Here is a 13658-nt window from a genome sequence, read left to right on the forward strand (position 1 = left end):
TGCTTCACCATCAGCAAAAAAATGTAAATTTTTCTAAAAATTAAACAAATTACTGTGTCTTATTTTCTCTTGTATATTTGGTATTGCTCTTTAATAAAGAAAAAATACTTATTTTATTCGATTACTCAATTAATCAATTAAATATTCGGCAGAAAACTTGATTTCTGAAATAATCGATAGCTGCAGCTCTAATTCACATATCCATTATTTTGTTCACATTTCATATTTTTTGTTAATGAGCAAAACCTGTTACCCTGTAACCATTGTAAGAGACAACTGGACTTGTGGCTGGCCCAAACTTTGTGTCTGCATTTAATTCAGATTTGCATTGGAGCATCATCACAAATACCAGAATGAGAACACTCTGAACAGTACCACTATCTGTCAGCGATTATAATCTCAGATTTCTGATCAGATTTCTTGTGCAACCTCTGAACCTTCTCACTTTTCTGCCTTCTTTTTGGATCCAATTTTTGTCATGTAATTTAATTCCTGGTTATGTTTGACCTTTGTGTTACAATTTTTAGTATTAGATTATGTTTTATAAGAGCTGTTCATAATAAATATAGATTTGACAAAATATAGAAATATAGAAACTAAATGTCATGTGTGAATGTATTTTTTTTTACTGATATGTTGACTTTGTGGATACATGAATTAAGTCTAGCTCGATTCAGCTCGACTCATTTCTACTCTGAAATGTCCTTTTAAATATCCTCAGACCCAAAAACAAAAACAAAAAGGTTCTCAGATCCATATCAAATAAAATATTTAAGTGACAGATGTCAATGACAATTGGTTATACAGTTCCAGAATCTCTGATCTCAAGAACCAAACCGTTTTGTAATGTTATTAGTCTTATGTTAGTTTAAGAAGTTCTTCTTGCACCTTTTGACACTTACGAACTTTCCTGTTATTGAGTAGCTATATGCAGTTGTTTGTGCTTTCCAGTTTGATCCTGGTAAGGAAAAATTCTCTAACCTAAAGTCTTGAGTGCTGTTGCAGCTGAGGTTAAAGTTATGCTAAAAAGCTAAAAGCTGATGCAATACCCTCAGTGCTTCCCATATACTTGGTTATTTCTAATTAAGACAAGGCTTAGGCAGAGTCACTTGAGACTGTGGCCACTGATATCAATGTATTCCAACTATAAGACATTTAAATACTGCATTGTAATTTTTAGATACCCCATATATACAGTACGAGCATATGTGTGTGTGTGTGTGTGTGTGTGTGTTTGTGAGAGAGAGAAAGAGAGAGAGAGCCAGAGGATGTGAAGTAGTGAAGGCTTTGGTGGTGACACACAGATAGGTTTGCATGCTTAGAAACTCATTTTACAGATAGTGCTTTTGGCATAGGACTCAGGGACATAGATGCGCCCTGAAGCGCAATAAATTACAAAATAAATTATCCGAACTGATAGTGTGGGTAAGCAGACTGCAAAAAAAAAGCCCTTTAGCTTCTTCTTTTCTCTCTCTCTCTGATTGCAGCCTGGGAGAAATGCTTTGTCAGTTGGAAGCGTTCCTCTGCATTCAGTGATTTTTCCCTCCCTTTATTCAACCCTTCTTTTTATGCATCATTCTCTTTTTCACCCATACTCTCCCTTACCCTATCACCAATCTCCATCTATTCAAACCCCCCCCCCCCCCCCCCCCAAGCTCTCCAGTGTAATTTTTGCTTGCCCTAGATTTTCTTTTGTTCCTATTTTGTCAATCATGTTCCGCACTTCTTCTTTCAATTTATTTCTGTAATACTTAAATCCACATGTTTTTCCTCTTTATGTTCTTTTTTTCCCTCCCCCCTCTATAATAGTCAGTTCATCAGTATGGAGCAAACCTTCTCCGATGAGGAGTGTGCGGCTCTTTGTGTAAAACGCTGACGTGAGATAATGTTCACGCTGGCAATCCGGATGCCACTGCATGGATTTGCATTTCATTTGGGATTCAATAAACCAAATGGAACTGTACCCACATCGATGATAGAGTTCATAAAAAATTACAATAATGCTATTCCTGATTGATTTGCGCTTGCCGTTCTTGGCAAGGACTCTCTCTCAAAAAAAAGGCCCCTTAATCGTTTAAGTGAGTATTTTAGTCTAGGAATGTTATTTATTTACCTCATTGCTCCTGGCAGGATGTGTCACTTGTGCATTTCCTGTATTGATAACCTTGTACTTGAGATGACACAGTAATCTCAGGCTGTGATTCAAAACCCAAACAAACTGATTAGATATGCAACGGGTGCCCTGATAGAGAGAGGGGCAAGTAGAAGTGGGGGTTGGGGGTATAGTCTGACAACATCCATGCCAAATGATGCAAGACATGCTGCAAATGAAAGATCTTTTGTTGTGTGTGTTTTCTCATTTGAATATTGCACCACAGAGCCCTTCTTTTGTGTTGTTTGAAGCTGTGATTATTTATATGACATGACCGGATGTTTTCAATTATGATTCCTGTACTGTGTGACAGCTGACCTGGGCCACACGTACACTGTTGCAGTTTGGTAAACTTTCTAATTTCACACTTGTAAAATTTTTGCACATAACCTGCTTTTTTTGAGAAGTGTTCCTGTCATTGCAATGCTCCAGTAAGCCTGGAGGTCAGGGTGCTGATGCTAGGTGTCTGGGTTAATTGGGGAAAAAGAAGGGTACTGAAGTGGCAGATCTGATGTCATGTGGTGGATTACTCCCACCCTTTGGCCCAGCCTATTTCCTGTCATTAAACACTCATGGTGCTTTGTGTCTGACCTTATTATGGTGACAAATGGGGACAATGATGATTTTTTTTTTTATATCTATGTCTGTGGTAAAATGATTCATTTCATGCTTATAAGCACTTTGGACTTTGGCTGAGGTAAAGACTTTTGCTAACTCCCCAAACATCCAGATGAGATTTTAAGGGCAGTTTTATATATATATATATATATATATATATATATATATATATATATATATATATATATATATATATATATATATATATATATATATATATATACTATAGCTTATGACAGAATTTATCAAGATTTATCAGTAATTCACTGATATGAGTTTAAAACTGCAGTCAGGAAGCACTGGAACCAAAATAGATGTTACAGTAAATAAAAACAAGTGGAAAAACAAATGGCAGTTATCTATTACAGACATGTCCCCTCCAGGGCACCAGATGGCACCCTCTCCTGAGTTTTACATGTTTTCATTGTTTTTCTTGCTCATTTCCAGTTTGCCAAGTTTTAAAGGATGGTGGGATATTCTGCTGAGATGTTTTACAGTTTGCCTTTATTTATGTAAGTTCTGAGTTTATTTCTTATATCCTTTCTATATGACCTTACCTGATCTCGCCTTGCCTTGCCTCACCTCCACTTTGATCTGAGCTTACACTTCGGATTTTTCTGCCTGCCTAATTGTATGGTGTTTTGACCCTTTTTAGCGTGTTACTTTTTTTTATATTGGACTGTCTTTTTTTCTGTTTCTACATTCATTGTGTTAAAAATGACAATAAATCCTGCAAACAGATCTGTTTACAGCCACTGCAAGCTTTTACACTAGCACCATTTTTATAGTGTAATGCCAGGTTTAGCAAACCATCAGTTCATTTTAAAGCTCTGCTGGAACAAATGTCACCAAAGCAAAACGTGGGAAAACTGAGAGTTTCAAAGGTGTGCAAATTCTTTGCCGTGCATTTAGTACCTGGGCCTTCAGTGGGGACGTACCCAACTTAATCCACCTCTTAATACCACCACTATCAAGTTGCAATTATAGAAACCATCAATACTATACAAAAACGCAATATAACAACACGTGGCATTACAGAGAGAGAAAGGCATTTCACGTATGGAGGGTGAATACCATTTAATAAAGCAAGAAACCCAGTTAAGACTCCAAACCTCTACACTACCACCACAACTGTGCCTCGTACATCATCTGGAGCAGTTCAGAATCAATATTTGTCTAATAACATGACAAAAACAAAAACAAAAAAATTAATAAAATACATCATACTTACCAGAGATATAACTATATTCTGAAAAAAATAAATAAATTGTAATTGACATATTTCATACAAAATTGAAAGCACTGTGCGTTCATTAGGTTTACAGATTAAAGATTTTAATCCTGAAATGGGATTATTGTTTGCATCGACCTTTTTATGTTGCTTGTTACTTTTATACTCACCTTCTTCTTCTTCTTCTACTTCTTTCGGCTGCTCCCATTAGGGGTCGCCACAGCGGATCATCCGTCTCCATACCACCCTGTCCTCTATATCTGCCTCTTTTACACCAACTACCTGCATGTCTTCCCTCACCACATCCATGAACCTCCTCCTTGGCCTTCCTCTTTTCCTCCTACCTGGTGGCTCCATCTTCAGCATTTTTCTACCAATATAATTCATGTCCCTTCTCTGCACATGTCCAAACCATCTCAATCTCGCCTCCCTCACCTTGTCACCAAAACATCCTACATGCGCTGTCCCTCTAATAAACTCATTTCTAATCTTGTCCATCCTCGTCACTCCCAACGAAAACCTCAACATCTTCAGCTCTGCTACCTCCAGCTCCACCTCCTGTCTTTTACTCAATGCCACTGTCTCTAATCCATACAACATCGCAGGTCTCACCACAGTCCTATAAACTTTCCCTTTCATTCTTGCAGATACTCTTCTATCACAAATCACTCCTGTCACTCTTCTCCACCCACTCCACCCTGCCTGCACTCATTTCTTTACTTCCCTAACACACTCTCCATTACTTTGCACTGTTGACCCAAGGTACCTGAACTCCTCCACCTTCTCCACCTCTTCTCCCTGCAACCGCATCACTCTACTGCCCTCCCTCTCATTCACACACATGTACTCTGTCTTACTCCTACTGACTTTCATTCCCCTTCTCTCCAGCGCATATCTCCACCTCTCCAGGCTCTTCTCAACCTGCTCTCTGCTCTCACCACAAATCACAATATCATCTGCAAACATCATAGTCCAGGGAGACTCCTGTCTGACCTCGTCCGTCAACCTGTCCATCACCACTGCAAACAGGAAAGGGCTCAGGGCCGATCCTTGATGCAGTCCAACCTTCACCCTGAACCAGTCTGTCGTACCTACTGCACACTTTACTGCCGTCACACTGTCCTCATACATGTCCTGCACCACCCTCACATACTTCTCTGACACACCTGACTTCCTCATACAATACCACAACTCCTCTCTCGGCACCCTGTCGTACGCTTTCTCTAAATCCACAAATACACAATGCAGCTCCTTCTGTCCTTCTCTATACTTCTCCATCAACATCCTCAAAGCAAATAAGGCATCTGTGGTGCTCTTCCTCGGCATGAAACCATACTGTTGCTCACAGATGGTCACCTCTTCTCTCAGCCTGGCTTCCACTACTCTTTCCCATAACTTCATGGTGTGACTGATCAACTTAATTCCCCTGTAGTTACTGCAGGTCTGCACATCTCCCTTATGCTTAAAGATCGGTACCAGCACACTCCTTCTCCATTCCTCAGGCATCCTCTCCCCTTCCAGAATCCTGTTAAACAATCTGGTTAAAAACTCCACTGCCATCTCTCCTAAACATCTCCACGCTTCTACCGGTATGTCATCTGGTCCAACCGACTTTCCATTCTTCATCCTCTTAATCGCTGCTCTCACTTCCTCCTTACTAATCCTATCTACATCCTGCTTCACCAACTCCACATCATCCAACCTTCTCTCTCTCTGATTTTCCTCATTCATCAGCTGCTCAAAATACTCCCTCCATCTTCTCAACACATTCTCCACACTAGTCAACACATTTCCCTCTCCATCCTTTATTGCTCTAACTTGCAGTACATCCTTCCCAGCTCGGTCCCTCTGCTTGGCCAATCGGTATAAATCCTTTTCTCCTTCCTTAGTGTCCAACCTCTTATACAGTTCCTCATATGCCTTTTCCTTGGCTTTCGCCACATCCCTTTTAACCTGCTGCCGCATCTCCTTGTACTCCTGCCTACTTTTCTCATCACTCTGTCGATCCCACTTCTGTTTTGCCAACCTCTTTCCCCTAATGCTCTCCTGCACTTCCTCATTCCACCACCATGTCTCCTTGTCTTGCTTTCTATTTCCAGATGTCACACCAAGTACTTTTCTAGCTGCCTCCCTCATCACTCCTGCAGTAGTTGCCCAATCATCTGGCACCTCTTCACCACCACCAAGCCCCTGTCTGACCTCTTCCCTGAACCTCACACTACACTCTTCCTCCTTCAGTTTCCACCATCTTATTCTTCTTTCAAACCTTACTCTCCTCCTCTTCTTCTTTGCCTCCAAAACCATCCTACAGACCACCATCCGATGCTGTCTAGCTACACTGTCCCCCGCCAACACCTTACAGTCTCCAATCTCCTTCAGGTTGCATCTCCTACACAGAAGATAATCCACCTGTGTGCACCTTCCTCCACTCTTATACGTCACCCTATGATCCTCCTTCTTCTTAAAATACGTGTTCACCACTGCCATTTCCATCCTTTTAGCAAAATCTACCACCATCTGCCCTTCCACATTCCTCTCCTTAAAACCATACCTACCCATCACCTCCTCATCACCTCTGTTCCCTTCACCTACATGCCCATTAAAGTCTGCCCCAATCACCAATCGTTCTTTCCTAGGTACACCATCTACCACTTCATCTAATTCACTCCAGAATCTTTCTTTCTCCTCCATCTCACAGCCAACTTGTGGAGCATAGGCACTGATGACATTTATCATCATCCCTTCAACTTCCACCTTCACGATCATCACCCTATCAGAAACTCTCTTCACCTCCACTACACTCTTACTGTATGCTTCCTTCAGAATCACCCCTACACCATTTCTCTTTCCATCCACACCATGATAAAACAGTTTAAACCCACCTCCAATGTTCCTGGCCTTACTCCCTTTCCACTTGGTCTCCTGAACACACAACACATCTACCTTTCTCCTCTCCATCATATCAGCTATCTCTCTCCCTTTACCCGTCATAGTACCAACATTTAAAGTACCAACCCGAACCTCTACTCTCCTACACTGCTCCTTTTTCTGCCGTCTCTGTAGATGCCTTCCTCCTCTCCTTCTCCTCCTTCGGCCAACAGTAGCCCAATTTCCACCGGTACCCTGTCGGCTAACGATACCTGTGGCGGTCGTTGTTAACCCGGGCCTCGACCGATCCGGTATGAAATTCTCATTTGTGATCCGCATATTTGATTTGGCACATGTTTTACGCTGGATGCCCTTCCTAACGCAACCCTCCCCATTTACCCGGGCTTGGGACCGGCACTAAGAGTACACTGGCTTGTGCCCCCCTAATGGCTGGGTTTACTTTTATACTCACCAATGTAAGTAAATCCTAAATTCATAGAATGAATTAAAAAACACAGACATTGTATACAGTTGGAACTTGATTTCTATTCCCCTTCTGAATACACATTAGAGACCTAATTAAAAAGCCATGGCTGCATTCCTAGGAGACTGAAATTGTCAAAGGTGGTGAACTTCATTGTTCTCACTGTAACTAACATTTAAATGCATATACAGTTCAGGAGCTCAATTAAAACAAGACAGTGGGACACTAAACAAACAACCTATTAATTTTCTTTCTTTACTGAGTTTCAGTAGTGTGCACACTTTTATGTGTACCACTTTACAATAACAGTCCATAAATAAGCATGTACAGTCCCTGACAAAAGTCTTGTCGCTTGTGTACAAATTGACCTGAAGTGCCGCTGAAATATATTTCTAATCAAGATTTTTTTTTTACAAGAAATGGCTCATTTTAATCCCAACAGCTTTTGTAATAATGTTTCAGTGCAAAAACGAACCTGTCAAAAAGTATTCTAATATTCACAGTTTGGTAAAGCCCATTGAGTTTGCAAAGACATAAGTGTTGTCGCCTTGTCATATGAGCTTCACCTGTGACTAATAATGGATCAATTAGGTCTCAGGTGTGTGTATAAAAAGAACCCCAGTACACTAGACCTTCACATCAACTGCACCTCTGCAAACATGCCTAAGATTCACCCTGAGAATAAAGTTTTGATTATCAAGAGGCTGAAGACCAGATGATGTGAAGATCAGATGAAGCCACTGCTGATGTGGCAGACACCTTCAATGTGTCTCAGCATCAAGGACAGAGGATAAAAAAAGATTTGAAGAGACTGGAGACGTTTTTGACAAGCCCAGGTCAGGCAGACCCCGCAAGAAAACTGCTCGAGAGGACTGTTTGTTGGCTCGAAAATCCAAGGCCAGCCCATTTTCCACTGCAACAGAGCTCCACGAGACCTGGTCACCTGAAGTCCCTGTGTCAACCAGAACAGTTTGTCGGATTCTGTCTCAAAATGGCCTCCATGGTCGAATCAGTGCCCAGAAGCCAGCACTAAACAAAAGACAATTGAAAAACCGTGTGGCATTTGCCAAGGGCCACAGCCTGCTAAAAGGATGGACGCTGGTAAAGTGGCAGAAGGTGAATTTTTCAGATGTATCTTCTGTTGAATTACACCACAGTCACCACAAATATGGCAGGAGACCTACTGGAGCCCGCATGGATCCGAGATTCACCCAGAAAACAGTGAAGTTTGGTGGCGGAAAAATCATTGTCTTTGGTTACATCCAGTATGGGGGTGTGCGAGAGATCTGCAGGGTGGAAGGCAACATCAATAGTCTAAAATACCAAGAAATCTTAGCTACCTCTTATATTCCCAACCATAAAAGAAGCCAAATTCTGCAGCAGGATGGTGCTCCATCGCATACTTCCATCTCCACATTAAAGTTCCTCAAGGCGAAGAAGATCAAGATGCTCCAGGATTGGCCAGCCCAGTCACCAGACATGAACATCATTGAGCATATGTGGGGTAGGATGAAAGAGGAAGCATGGAAGACAAAACCAAAGAATATTGATGAACTCTGGGAGGCATGCAAGACTGCTTTCTTTGCTATTCCTGATGACTTCATCAAAAAATTGTATGAATCCTTGCCAAACCGCATGGATGCAGTCCTTCAAGCTCATGGAAGTCATATAAGATATTAAATTTGGATCTCACAGCACCACTACTTAATTTGCTGACATATTTTTTTATTTGCAGTAAATTTGTTCAATTTCTGTATAGGCGACAAAACTTTTGTCTTGCCAGAATTTGACCTTTCTGTCTTGATTAAATGATACATTTTTCAGTAAAACTAATTTATTTAAGTGCATTAAACATAATTTGGGAGGGTTTTAGTTTTTCATATGAGCTATTTCTAACACCAATTGATTAATTAAAAGTCAGGTTAATAACAGGTGCTTCTACAAAGTAGATAAGCGACAAGACTTTTGTCAGGGACTGTACTAATATGTAAAATAAATGTTACTTTATTATAAGCTAATGATGAGTTAAGGCATATATTAATATGCACATACGCACAAAGGCCAATAATAAACACATCTTCAAATAATTATTTATACCTTTCTTTTCAAATCTACCAAACTGTTAGTGTTTACAGTTGCCTGGGCCCCAAGGCACTGCTCCATTGTTCTCATGGGTGAAGTACCACACTTATAGATTAGGTGAGAAAGGTATGAATAAACAGGTGAAAACAGGTGTTTATTATTGTGCCTTTGTGCATTCCATGAGAAGGATAATTCAGCACCATCCAAATGGTATTTGTAATGTATTTTAAAGAATGCACTTTTAATTCATACGCTTTCTCATAGAGCAAGTTACATTTAGCTAAAGTGTTAATAAATACATTGATTAACAAACATCTACTAGCATATACTTAAGGTAGCCGTTGTTCACACGTGTGACTGTGGTGTAGTTAAGTTTAATTCTTGATTAATATATGCCTTAACTCATCATTAGTTCATAATAAAGTTAACATTCAATTTACATATTAGTACATGCTTATTTATGTGCTGTTATTGTAAAGTGTTCCCCTTTTATGAATCTACAGATTGCACAATCAGGGCACCATGTACATTTTTATAATAATAATCACAACTGGGTATATTTTATGCATATGCACTTTATTTGGATAGTCGAATGACACTGATTGTAAACATCTATAGATTGCCACCATTAATCAGCTACAGAAAGAGTTTGGGATTATTAAAAATCCCTTGAGTAATCTTTATAGAATATACACTCAGTAGAACTATATAGATCATCGATTTATGGTATGTACTTGTGTTTTATTAGGATGGTAAAACCTGTACCTATTACATATTTAATGCTTTAAGAGGACCTGACTTTTAGTTTGGGTTTGCAGCCAAAATTCTATTAGTAGTTTCTCGTATGGTCCTCAGAATCGAACAACAGATAAACATTGCAAGACGTTTTTCTTTTTTCCAGAGTACTACTGTAGCTGCAGGGAATTTATGCAGCAGTGTGGTCTGTGCAGGTGATATGTGCATTTTCGATCTTATGGGCTAAGATTGCGTGTGTGCGGGTATTTGTGTGTATACGTGTGTGTGCCTGCTTGCTTGGGCACACTTGTATCTTTTTGAAGTAGACCATGGCCTGAGGCTACCTCTCTCTATCTTTGTAACTTTTTTTATTTATTTTTTTTACCTCTCTCTCATTCTCATCTGATAGAGGGTTGCCAGGTGAAGCAAACATGGCACCTACAGCATATATCTGTATAGGACCTCCCCCTGCAGCAAGGTCGCACATGCGTCTGTCTGTTTGTACACACGCATTTTGCATTCACTTCCTATCTACCATTTGTCTCTTTCCATACACACACTGTCACGCACTTCTTTTGTCTTGCTCCTCCTTTCTATCTTCACCCAGCCTGTGCTGCATCGATTTATTACACCTTCCAGAACTGATACTGTGCTCATTACTTCACTGCAGTGGTACAAGCCTTTTCACACTATACCAGCCAACTGCACGTTATTCTATCTGTCCAGGTCCATCACTGAATTCACACGTCATTTGCACTGTATGTTCAGAGAGGCGTCTAAGCAACACATGGCATTTTAAAAAGACGTTAAATTTTTGAATCGTTGTGTCATGTTGTTGAATTGTGCATATGCTTTTAGATGTACTTGTCTGAATACACAAGGAAACCTAATCCGTATATATTTATACATGACTGAGTATCTGTCTGTGTGTGTGAATTTTTGTGTGATAAGAGATGCTTTTTTGTGAAAAAGCATTCTGTAAAAAAGATCAAAAGTCACTCGTTGTCATGCCTGTCAGTCCTCTGTCAAGTGTGGAAACGTGGTCCTCAACAAGAGAGCGAAACTGTATGAAAGAGAAAGCGCATATACAGTGTAAAAAACTAAAATGCTTATAAAAGAAGTAGATAATAAAAATTGTAACATATTTGATTGTGTGTTTAAAACAATAGAAGGTAATGTTATTTCCTTTATGTATAATGGCACTTGGTTTCATGTACATCGACCAGGCATAACTTTTTGACCACTGATCAGGCAAAACATTATGACCACCTGCCCAATATTGTGTTGGTCCCCCTTTAGCTTCCAAAACAGTTCTGACCGGCCAAACATTAACAGCATTAACATCTTCAGCAGTTTGAGCTACAGTTGCTTGTCTGTTGCCCGGACCACATGGGTCGGCCTTCATTTCCCACGGCATTACAGAGAGAAAGGCATTTCGCATGTGGAGGGTGAATACCATTTTACTAAAGCAAGAGACTCATTTAAGACAACTCCAGACCTCTACAACCACAACTGTGCAACGTACATCATCTGGAGCAGTTCAGAATCAATATTTGTCTAATAGTTTGGTAGAGAGCAAGCTGACCAATCTGAAATCAGGGGGAATATGAATGTTCATTAACATTCAAGGTCATTACAGTGTTCATCTGTAGGAATACACTGTTCATGGTCAATGAAGTTTAAATATCCCAGGCTACTAGTTAGTTAGTTTATTGTCAGGGAAATAGAACTTAAAGAAATTTAACTACACTTCTTCTATTATGTTGAAATATTCATACAATTGCATGCAGGTGATATGAATAGCGGTGCATATAAAAAGTTGACCTGTTCTGTCTCTGTATTTTAGACTTTGCATGATGTAGCTGAGGTTGAGGAACCGGCAAAGTCATACACCTACTGGAAGTGCTAGAATTTCTATAGTGTTGTTATTTTTTTAAGTTTTTTTTATAATGTACAGTAATAGTTCATATTTCAATAAAAAAATAATACAACTCCGATTTAGACTACATACACTTTTATACTGGTTACCAATTCTGGGACTATTTTTCCCTTCTCTCTCATCAGTATAAATTGAATTTTTATTCTTATTTAGAAGAATTTTACTGTATAGTATTTAGCAACAGAACAACTTTACACACACAACACAAACATGCATATACTGTATTATTTGTATTTTTGCTCTAGCAGTAGATCAGGCACAGTGCACATAGTGGTAAATCATGAATCTGCACTTTCATGGTATTGTCTTCATGTACTCTATAATCTCATTAATATTTGCTTCTCTGTATGACTGTTTTGTGAAAACATATGAAGATAAAACGTTGTGTGCACGTCTAAGTGAATGTTGTATGTGTGCACGTTTGTTTATCGACAAGTATGTCAAGTGTGTGAATACAGCACCGGGCCGGACAATGTAATGAGATGCATTGTGAATTATATCTTCGGTGTATAACCACGAAGCCTGTGATGAGTCAGACAAAACTGTCAAATACAGAGCAGCTCTACAAGTCAATACAAGAAACATAATTGTTTTATAATTAGAGCAGCACATAAAGACCGCAAGATGAAGCATGAGAGTGTTGTTTATCATTTTTCACACAAACCCGTTTTGGGTCTGGTGAGTGCAAGCGAGGACACTGCTACTGTTCCAGCTGATGCTGATGCTGCTGCACTATTTGTTTTTGTTTTTTTATTATTATGCTGGCAGAAATTATTAACAGATGACAGATTTCACAATGGATGTCATGGACTTCTTTGGGAGGGAAAATTACTAGTCTCTAACATCCAGTATTCCTATTTTGCACTCTCTCTTTGTTTTTTTGACCTTCTGAAGGTTGCCAAAATTGTCTATATATGAAACTATTACAGGACCACTGGTGGCTCAGTGGTTAAAGCTTTGGGTTACTGACCAGATGGTCAGGGGTTTGAGTCCTAACACTGCTAAGCTGCCAATGTTGGGCCCTTAAGTAAGGCCCTTAAAACTCTCTGTTTCAGAGGCTCTGTTTAATGGCTGACCCTGCACCCAGACTCCAACTTTCTAACAAGCTATTATATGTGAAGACAGAATTTCACTGTTCTATAATGTAGTTGAGACACATAAATGCTGTTTGTGTTTATTATTTTTGTAAGACTGGGTTGAAATCAGGGTCCAATTTAAGTGTAGGATCATTGCACTTAATTCTTAGACCTCTCTTTCCTTCTCTCTTAAGTTCAGAGCCAATCCTGAGAAAGCAAAAGAGCATGAGAGAGAGAGAGAGAGAGAAAGAGAGAGACAGAGAGGAAGGACGAAAAAGGAGCAAGCCTGACTAATGCCTTGAGGGGGAAAAAAAGAAATCTGGTGTAATTGAGTTTGCCAATGAAGTGTGCTGTCAGCTTTATGATAAAACCCACTTTTCCCACTTTTCATAGCCTCTCCACTTTTCCCACTACAATTACTCCCTTCTCCATCTGCCTATCCCCTGCTTCTTACTTCTACCTCATTTTCCCTC

At 39.7% G+C, this 13658-nt stretch overlaps 1 protein-coding gene across 3 annotated transcripts in view; it reads left to right on the top strand.

Annotated features, from left to right (window-relative positions):
* The window catches only part of dab1a (DAB adaptor protein 1a), a 389113-nt gene that overhangs the window by 11353 nt on the left and 364102 nt on the right, over positions 1 to 13658 (top strand). Inside the window, exon 1 of one of the 3 annotated variants that reach the window (XM_083563328.1) lies at positions 3234 to 3282. The exons of the other annotated variants lie outside the window; for them this stretch is intronic. The gene's annotated coding sequence lies outside the window, so the exon portion shown is untranslated. Of the gene's footprint in view, positions 1 to 3233; positions 3283 to 13658 lie in introns of those variants that run through there. 3 annotated transcript variants of the gene reach the window in all.

Source organism: Silurus aristotelis, assembly GCF_946808225.1.
Source record: "Silurus aristotelis genome assembly, chromosome: 15".
Taxonomy (NCBI): Eukaryota; Metazoa; Chordata; class Actinopteri; order Siluriformes; family Siluridae; genus Silurus; species Silurus aristotelis.